Source organism: Cervus elaphus, chromosome 20 (genome assembly GCF_910594005.1).
Source record: "Cervus elaphus chromosome 20, mCerEla1.1, whole genome shotgun sequence".
NCBI lineage: Eukaryota > Metazoa > Chordata > Mammalia > Artiodactyla > Cervidae > Cervus > Cervus elaphus.
The window spans coordinates 31,097,704-31,108,236 of record NC_057834.1 but is presented as its reverse complement, the minus strand read 5'-3'; positions in this window follow the sequence as shown (position 1 = coordinate 31,108,236).

Here is a 10,533-nt window from a genome sequence, read left to right as displayed (position 1 = left end):
TCCACAAAATGTGTTCATGGGAGAACGAATTGGCCATAGTCACCTCCAAACTCAGAGAGGAGGAAGCTGCTCATCCAAAGAGTTTTCTACTTCCTTACCTATCCTCCCTGCCTTCCCTATTATCCCCTTCTTCGGCCTGGGGGAGGTGAAAAGGAAACAAACACTGAGGAGATGGGGAGGAGATGCAGAAAGAGGGACAGAGAAAAACCAATCAAGCTCCTTCAAGCTCCTTTCCCAAGTCAGGACCTAAACCTAATATGTATGAAGACAAAGAGTTATCTCTGAATTAAGTTTGAAGTTCTGACTAACGTCTAAGACTGGGCATTCTAATTCATAAATTGAAATTATATTTGTGACCTAAAGTCATTAAAGGAATATGAACTGCCAAGAGAAGCAGAAAAGTCAGGGATTGGCTCAAACTTTAATGTATGCATGAATCAGCCAGGGCTCTTCTGCAAATACAGATTGTGATCCGGTGAGTCTGGGGTAGGACCTGAGAGTCTGCATATCTAACAAGTTCCCAGTTGATGCCAGTGATGCTAATTCTTGGGTCACACTGTGTAGCGAGAGGAGCAGGGGATTACTCCATTAAATGAATCTGAAATGGATTATGAAAGATTAAGAAAGCTGAATTTTGATCATTCTGTGGATTGTGCTTTCAGCACGCCCTGTCTGCTATGGTCCAAGAAATAGATGCTCAGGGCCCTGCCTCTCAGCACCACAGAGATCCACTGGGATCCACTGGGATCACTGATATTGCTGCTGCTGAAGAAACCAAGAGTGTCATCCACCTGGTTTCCAGAGGCCACAGAAGCTGCAGAAGTACAGCCTCTGCTTCACTTTCACCTTCCACATGTTGTTTAAGGGCTTCTGAGTGGCCAGACCTAGCTGCAAGGGAGTCTGGATCCCTTTTTGCTTTCCAGGCTCTTTAGTTCAGAAAGGCACTTGAAAAGGTAGTGAAGTGAATGTTCATCCCACTTCCAAGGACAATAAAGGGCTGATTCCTATGTAGACTTTTACTATTGTGAAGGACCTAAAGATTTACTGCAACTTGTCTATTTTAGAGGTCAGTAAATGAAGATGCAGAAACTGAAAGACTTGTTAGTGGTGGGGTAGAAATAGAGCTCAGGTCTTACTGACTTAGGCTTTCAGTAAGCCTAAAGGATAGCCACTCTCCCTGGAGTCAGGTAGTATTATCCAGCTTCATTAAGTTATTGCTTGCAAACCCAAGAGAATATTTTATCTAAGTCATACCTCTTTGACCCCCAATTTATATTTATGTAGTTCATTTGAGGGACCAAAGTCCAGGATCTTATATTTCTCTTTTTTGAATTTAGTCTTTGTTAGTTGGACGAAGACAAAGACAATTTTGGATCCAAATGTAATCCCTCTCAGCTCTAACACATGTAGATTAGATAAACATGTCTTGTGCACTGTAATACAAATTACTAAAAAAAAAAAAAAAAAAGTTGAATAAAACAGATTAAAGAAATTCAGATGATGGCTCTATCTTATTAGAAATTTCTCTCATGATTGCCATTGATCCATCTTTTTTCTGTCTTGGGGTGCAATTATTTAACCAATTGCTAACTCAATTGTTCTACTATCCAACCTTTATTTCTTTATTAAAAAAGTTTATTTCATATTATTATTTTTCATTGTGGTTTATCACAGGATATTTAATATAGATCACTGTGCTACAAGTGCTACTTGTTGTGCTACAAGTATGATCTTGTTGTTTATCCGTCCTATATCTATATAATAGATATAGATATCTATTATATCTATATAATCCTAATCCAAATCCAATATCTATATATAATCTATCTATCTATATATGTATATATATAGATATATATCTCTATCTATCTATCTACTATATCTATATAATCCTAATCCAAATCCAATATCTATATATCTATATATAATATATCTATAGATATAAATATATATAGATCTATATCTATATCTATCTATATCTATTATATCTATATAATCCTAATCCAAAATGCTAATCCATCTCTCCCCTACCTCCCTTCCCTCCTGGCAACCACAAGTCTGTCCTCGATGTCTGTGAGTCTGTTTCTGTTTCATATATAAGTTCATTTGTGTCATATTTTAGGTTCTGTGTACAAGTGATATCACATGGTTTCTCTCTCTGACTTGCTTCACTCAGTATGACTCTCTCTAGGTCCATCCATGTTGCTGCAAATGGCATTATTTCATTCATTTTTATGGCTGAGTAGTATTCTATTGTATGTATGTATGTGTATATATGTGTGTATATACATATATGTATCATCATTTTTTAAAACACTTTTTATTTTGTATTGGGGCATAGCTAATTAACAAATGATGTTGTGATAGTTTCAGGTGAGCAGCAAAGGTACATGTATCCATTCTTCCCCAAACTCCCCTCCCACCCAGGCTGCCACACAACAGTGAGCAGAGTTCCATGTGATATATAGTAGGTCCTTGTTGGTTACCCGTTTTAAATATAGCAGTGTGTATATGTCCATCTCAAGCTCCCCAACTATCCCTCTACCCTGGCAGCCGTAAATTCGTTCTCCGAGTCTCTTTCTGTTTTGTAAGTAAGTTCGTTTGTATCATATTTTAGATTCTGTGTATAAGTGATATCACATGGGTTTTTCCTTTCTCTTTCTGGAGACAGGCTCACAGACTTCCAGAATGAGCTTATGGTTGCTGGAGGGAAGGGTGGGAAGAAGGGATAGTTAGAAGGGAGTTTGAAGAAGGGATAGGGAGTTTGGGAGGGACATCTTTATTCCTTACCCTTGTTCGTGAGATCTGTCTACAAGACTGCAGAGGTACAGATTCAGTGGGTGAGAGTTTCCGCTTGTCTGCTTGTTTAGTCATAGAAGAACAGGCTAGCAGGGCAAGACTGCTCTTGATAAGGTCATGCTGGCCCCTAGCGGATGCTGCGTCTACTTCTCCGCCCCACCCACAGCCCTCCCTTCCCTTCCTCTCCCTTTCTCTTCCCTTTCCTCTCCCCGCTGCTTCTTCGACTGAGGTAATATCATTGACATACTTCCTCTTCTTGGGCTCTAAAATCACTGCAGATGGTGACTGCAGCCATGAAATCAGAAGACAATTGCTTCTTGGCAGGAAAGCGATGACAAACCTAGACAGTGTGTTGAAAAGCAGAGACGTCACTCTGCCGACAAAAGTCTGTATTGTCAAGGCTGTGGTCTTCCCAGTGGTCACCTACAGTTGTGAGAGCTGGACTGTAAAGAAGACAGAATGCCAAAGAATTGATGCCTTCGAACTATGGTGCTGGAGAAGGCTCCTGAAAGTCCCTTGGACAGCAAGGAGATCAAACCAGTCAACCTTAAGGGAAATCAATCCTGAATACTCTTTGGAAGGATTGATGCTAAAGCTGAATCTCCAGTATTTCAGTCATCTGATACAAACAGTTGACTCATTGGAAAAGTCCGTAATGCTGGGAAAGATTGAGGTCAGAAGGAGAAGAGGGTGTCAGAGGATGAGATGGCTGGATGGTATCACCAATGCAGTGGACATGAACTTGGGCAAACTTCGGGAGATGGTGAGGGAAAATGAGGCCTGGTGTGCTGCAGTCCATGGGGTCCCAAAGAGTCAGACACAAGTGGGCTACTGAATAACAACAACTGATACATAATGTTATATTAATACTAGTTTCAGTTCTATAAATAGTGATTTGATATTAGTATATGTTGCAAATGATCATCACAATAAGTCTAGTTAGCATCCTTCACTGTATATAGTTACATATATATTTTTTGGTGGTGAGAACTTTTAAGATCTACTCTCTCGGTGACTTTTAAACAGTATTATTAACTATAGTCATCATGCTTTCTACAGTTGATAATGCTAGAATTCATAGGAATTGCTTCTTTTTATAAGTGCTTACTAGAAATCCCTGCAGTAACCTGCATCATTTTGGATTAGAGGCAACCAGTAATGGTTTGATACCCTAAAGGTATGGAAACAGACGGGTCTCATCCACTTACTACTCCACTATCCATGTTATATTCTGTGACCCCACTAAGGAATTCTGAGATCCTCGTGTGCAGGGGTTGTATAAACTTGAGGCTTGTGCGGGACTTATAGTGGCCCCTTCCCTTCACAACAGCTACAACTTCGTGCGGCTGCTGTTAGGACTGCATTGGTTGACGGGACCTAACACACGTCCCAGGATGGCTTGTGAAGTCTCATAATAAATCATTTGTTTTTCAGACGTTGGGCACCCTTAATGAAGCATTCTCAAGCATCTTAGCCCTCATATGTCTCTGCCTTCTCCCTCACTGCTCTCTGTCTTCCTATTCCTTTTCCAGCCCTTTCTCCCTCATCTCTTTCCTTCACCTGTGGGAAAGACCCAACTCAAATGCCGCCTTCCTGGACAATTTTTCCCAGTTTCCTCCAGCCAAAATGAATCATTTTTTTTTGGCCTGAGCCTCTAAGCATTGTTTGTACTGGCAGTTTAATACAGAGTGTGGGTATTTGCACCTCTGTCTACATAGTGGAAACTTGAGTCAAAGGGTTTCATCTTATTCCAGGCTGCATCTCCACTTCGGGACTATATAAAAATGCTTCTATTGAACATCCAAATCTAGCCTTTTCTCTTTATTCGGACAATTTCCTCCTGCCATCTTGAATGTTTGTAAATATATAGCCTTGACACGCTCCTTTCCCAATTTTGAACCAGTCTGTTGTTCCATGTCTGGTTCTAACTGTTGCTTCTTGACCTGCATACAGGTTTCTCAGGAGGCAGGTGAGGTGGTCTGATATTCCCGTCTCTTTAAGAATTTTCCACAGTTTGTTGTGATCCACATAGTCAAAGGCTCTAGCATAGTCAATGAAGCAGAAGTAGATGATTTTCTGGAATTCTCTTGCTTTTTTTATGATCCAACAGATGTTGGCAATTTAATCTCTGGTTCCGCTGCCTTTTCTAAAAATACATTTTGGAAAATATGAGATAGTTGTTAGGAAACAACACTTAGAAGAAGCAGCTGAGTATATTTGGTATGAGGAGGGGCAAGGAACAGCATTTTAAAGGATGTAGAAATGTTCTATGTACTGACCAAAAGTTTGCAGAATTTCTGATTTTTATAGTTTAAAATTATTTAGGGAATGTTAGAGAAGGCATTATTTTAGGGTGGGGTCACTGAAATTCAGAGGGCTTAACTGGCTTGGCCAAGTTATAAAACTGGTACGTGATAGAACCAAAATTTAAGTCTAGAACATGCATCCAACTCCCGAGCTCTTTCCATTACAACACCCTGGACCACATTTAGGCAGTGCGAGTACTCCAAAGGCTGTGACGTTGGGAAGGGGCAGCTTTGGCCGTTCTCTGTATTTTGTTTGTCTGGGGAGGAGTGGAGGGAGAGGAGTTATGTAACCTGGCAAACCTCTGACATGTAACAGGGAACATCTCCTTTGCTCTACTCATCTGACTTTTTGTTTACCAGTTTCTCTTTTAGTCAAAAAGGAACTGAGGGCACAACCCAAATATCACTAACCAGTTCCTGCCCCAGTGTTTCTCGAATGGCTAGTCCCCAAATGTGATGAGTTTTCAAATATTAGGGGTGGGTGAGGGATACAGTTGGGAGTAAGGCAGGAGAAGTTGTTGGGTCAGTGGACCAACGTATCCTTACATAAGGAGGGGGTTTCAACTCGCTTCAGTCATCTCTGTTCCCAGGGTTTCGTGGTGAAGTTATTTCCTCAGAATCTTGACAATAGGTGCCCTTCTAAGGAAGGAGGACACGTTTTTACAAGGCACAGACTCTACATTAATAAGTGACTTCAGAATGTGGTTGAAGCAGCCTGGGTGGTTAGGATCCTCTTCCTGCTAAGTCTCATGACCACTGAATTCCTGGACTGATGACGCCCTGTGATTTATCTCTGCTCAACAACTTCCTCAGGACATGCCATCTGTAGTTGTTTCTCCCTCACCACACCACATTCTCTACGAGCTGCTTCAGGTGCAATGGTCCAGCTCGGGATTTCTTTCTCCCAGTGATAACGCATGTTGATGAGTTAATTCTTATTAGAACTCTGCAATGTGGCTATAATTTCTCCTATTTTGCTACAGGAGACTTGGGTTCCATCCCTGGGTTGGGAAGATCATCTGGAGGAGGGCATGGCAATCCACTCCAGTATTCTTGCCTGGAGAATCCCCCATGAACAGAGGAGCCTGGTGGGCTACAGTTTATGGGGTGGCAAAGAGTCGGACACAACTGAGCGACTAAGCACAGCGCAGCATTCCTATTTTGCAGGTGAAGAAACTGAGGCTTAGAGAAATCATATAAATTTCTTCAGGCACATGATTACATATTGGTAGGTAATAGGGTCAGAAGAAGCTTGGCATTCAGACCTGGGTTTTCTCTGGTTGCAGACTGTGTGCCTCAAAGACAGTGCCAAATCTGAACTCATCACTTTCTAGGTATCCACGTTCTACTCACAAACACAGACAAAATAATGTTATTGTCACCATTTATATTTTTGTTCAACATTTTAATTTGGAGGCCTTAAAGTACATTTCACATGTATCTTCATAAACTGTCCTAGATCTTAAGTTCCATTAAGAACATAATTGACAAACATTTATTGATAATTCATTGGGTTTAGGAGGGCCCAGGCAGCATGCTGGAGATAAAAAGAGGAACCTCTCTTTGGACCATGATGGGGAGGTGATGGGGCAGAAGAGGGGAAATTTCCCTACTCATTGCTCAGCATAAATATGCACTTACAGCAAATATGTTTAAAGGTGAAAGTGTTAAATCATACTGTGACTGTGCTCTAGAAGATGAAACATTCTGAGAGCAACCATAAATGGAAAGGTAGGGTGATGCGTATTCTCATCTGATTTAGGCCTTGTTACATAGAATGAGTGATGTCTTTTTAAAATGCAAGCCACCACATACTTGAATATCTCTTAGAATTTTTGCTTAATTCATGTTTATCAGTGATATAGGCTTGCTCCTGATAAAATAAACAGATAAATTGTGTGTGTTGGGGGTGATGCATGCCTGAGCCTACCAATGCTAGTTAGAGGCATAGAGCCTCCTCTCCTCTCCTTGACAAGAAGCAATCCAGCTCCCTCTCTAAAGACAAATTTCTTTCCCTGGGCCAAATATCCACTTTTGTTGCAGGTTGCCATATATGTATTTCTCCCTTTTAAGGGAAGCTAAGTAAAGGCTATGGTTTTTCCAGTGGTCAAGTATGGATGTGAGAATTGGACTGTGAAGAAAGCTGAGTGCCGAAGAATTGATGCTTTTGAACTGTGGTGTTGGAAAGACTCTTGAGAGTCCCTTGGACTGCAAGGAGATCCAACCAGTCCATCCTAAAGGAGATCAGTCCTGGGTGTTCATTGGAAGGACTGACGCTGAAGCTGAAACTCCAATACTTTGGCCACCTCATGCGAAGAGTTGACTCATTGGAAAAGACCCTGATGCTGGGAGGGATTGGGGGCAGGAGGAGAAGGGGATGACAGAGGATGAGATGGCTGGGTGGCGTCACCGACTCGATGGACATGAGTTTGAGTAAACTCAGGGAGCTGGTGATGGACAGGGAGGCCTGGCGTGCTGCGATTCACGGGGTCGCAAAGAGTTGGACACGACTGAGCGACTGAAGAAAATATATTTTGCAAGGGGCACATGGTGCCACCTAGTGGCTAAGCATACAAATACACAAGCTGGTAAATCCTTCTCAGCTTTGGGAATTGAGGGAATATTTCACCCAGATATAGATAAACACTGAGCCAGGCTATATAAGTATTCAATAACAATTCAGATATGTCTCCCACTTCCATCCTTGAAGAAACTTACATTCATTTTAAGGAGTTGAGGAAGAAAAGCTAATTTCCAACAGAAAACTAATAAAGCTGACAGAATGATTTCAGTTCAGTTCAGTTCAGTCGCTCAGTTGTGTCTGACTCTTTGCGACCCCATGAATCACAGCACGCCAGGCCTCCCTGTCCATCACCAACTCCCAGAGTTTACTCAAACTCATGCCCATCGAGTCGGTGATGCCATCCAACCATCTCATCGTCTGTCGTCCCCTTCTCCTCCTGCCCCCAATCCCTCCCAGCATCAGGGTCTTTTCCAATGAGTCAACTCTTCGCATGAGGTGGCCAAAGTACTGGAGTTTCAGCTTCAGCATCAGTCCTTCCAATGAACACCCAGGACTGATCTCCTTTAGGATGGACTGGTTGGATCTCCTTTGCAGACAGAATGATTTAGGCTACCTTAATAAAATGTCTAGGAGATTAACCCTTAATTCTCCCCCCTCCCATTTTTTCAGAATGTAAATATCTATGATTGTTAACAATGAATAATTTTAATAATACTTCTTGAAAAGATTCAAATTATAAAGTACTCTGCATATAAGTTAAATAAGCAGGATGACAATATATAGCCTTGACGTACTGCTTTCCCAACTTGGAACCAGTCTGTTGTTCCATGTCCAGTTCTAACTGTTGCTTCTTGACCTGCAAACAGATTTCTCAGGAGGCAGGTCAAGGGGTCTGGTATTCCCATCTCTTGAAGAATTTTCCAGTTTGTTGTGATCCACACAGTCAAAGGCTTTGGCACAGTCAATAAAGCAGAAGTAGATGTTTTTCTGGAACTCTCTTGGTTTTTCAGTGATCCAGCGGATGCTGGCAATTTGATCTCTGGTTCCTCTGCCTTTTCTAAATCCAGCTTGAACATCTGGAAGTTCATGGTTCATGTACTGTTATACAGAAAGAAGTGTACTAAGAAATTATACAGGAAGAAGTGTATAAACCCTGTCATGTACGTTTCCTCATGTCAGCTCCCAGAAGTAACCATTTGTTAATAGTTTGATACATATATTTCAGTATTTTTTATATATTCCATATATGCCCACCCCCAGCATTCTTCTTAGTGATTTGCCCTTGCTCCTGTCAAAACACTATTAGGTTATTTATTTATTTTTTACTCCAGTTTTTCTCTAAGTTCCTCGAGGGCAAAGACTCTTACTCATTTTGTAGCTTCAGCATCTACTGTAGAGCCTGACACACAGGAGAGGTTTCCAGGACCATAAAGTGAGAAAGGCTGAGTTGATCCAACCAAGGGCTCAGAAGATTGCTAACATGACTCTGCAGCGAAAACACCAAGTGAGCCTTTGAGATAAAGCCTTTGGGATGGGGAGGGACATGACACGGAAAGGGAAGTATACAGTGTCTTTTCTGGAACTCCTTTCCCTTTCATCTCTAACATTCAAAAGATGGAATAATCAGCACCATTAGCCCAAATTCTGTGGGGCAGGGGACACAAAGGTGAAGAGGCGAAGTCCTTGCCCTTCAGAGGTTCAGAGCCTGTGCTGGGAGTAAGGGAAGATCCCACTCTTCCTCTCTCCCTATGGGCTGCCCACTTACATGTTTCCAAGCACAAGCAGTTGCTGCTTCCTCCGTTTGACTTAGACGGGGGTCAAGTGTCCCTGCCCCAAGTCTCAATCTCTTTGAAAATCATAAAGTCATATATGAGAAAGGGAAAAGCAGACCCTGGCATCCAGGAGCTGGCTTGGTGCTATGAGGTAGATCTTCCTTAGTGTTGCTACAGCTGGCCAGGCACTCACAGTTAGGTGTTTTTTCCTCTCCTGCTGAACAAAAACAACTTCACAGAAAATCAACACCACAGAAGGCAACTCTGAGATCATGACAAAGTAAGACAAAGACCAACATAATTATGTCTGAATAAGACAGAACTTGAACATTGTCCAATTACAAAATACCAAACATACCTCTATTTTAGCTAAAATGACTAACCGCTATTTAAAAACAATTACGATGAAAAAAACACATAAAATTTACTCTTGACCATTTCATCTGGAAAAACAGAAACTGTATATCAATTGAACAACTCTTCAATTCTCCCTCCCTGCAGCCCTAGGCAACCATTATTCTATTCTGTTTATATGACTTAGCTTTTTCAGTTACCACATATAAGTGATAAGATGCAATATTTGTCTTTTTCTCTCTGACTTATTTCACTTAGCATAATGCTGTCAAAGTTCTATTCATGTTATCACAAATGGCAGGATTTCCTACTCTCATTTGGCTAAATAATATTGCATAATATATAAATCACATCTTTACCATCCATGCTTAGATGGACACTGAGGTCACTTCATGTGTTGGCTGTTGTGACTAACATGAGAGTGCAAATATCTCTGTAAGATTCTGATTTCATATCCTTGGGACATATATCCAGAAATGGGATTGCTGCATTATATGGTAGCTCTGTTTTTTAAGTTTTTGAAAAACTTCCATACAGTTTCCGTAGTAGATATATCCATTTATAGTCCCACCAACAATGCGCAAGGGTTCTCTTTTCTCCACCATCCTCACCAACATGCTACCTACTGTTTTTATTTTTTTTAATTGCCATACTAATAAGTGTGAGGTGATATCATGGTTTTGATTTGTATTTCCCAGATAGGTAGTGATATTAAGGATCTTTTTATGTACCTGTGGGCCATTTGTATGTCTTCTTTAGAAAAAAATCTCTTCTCAGT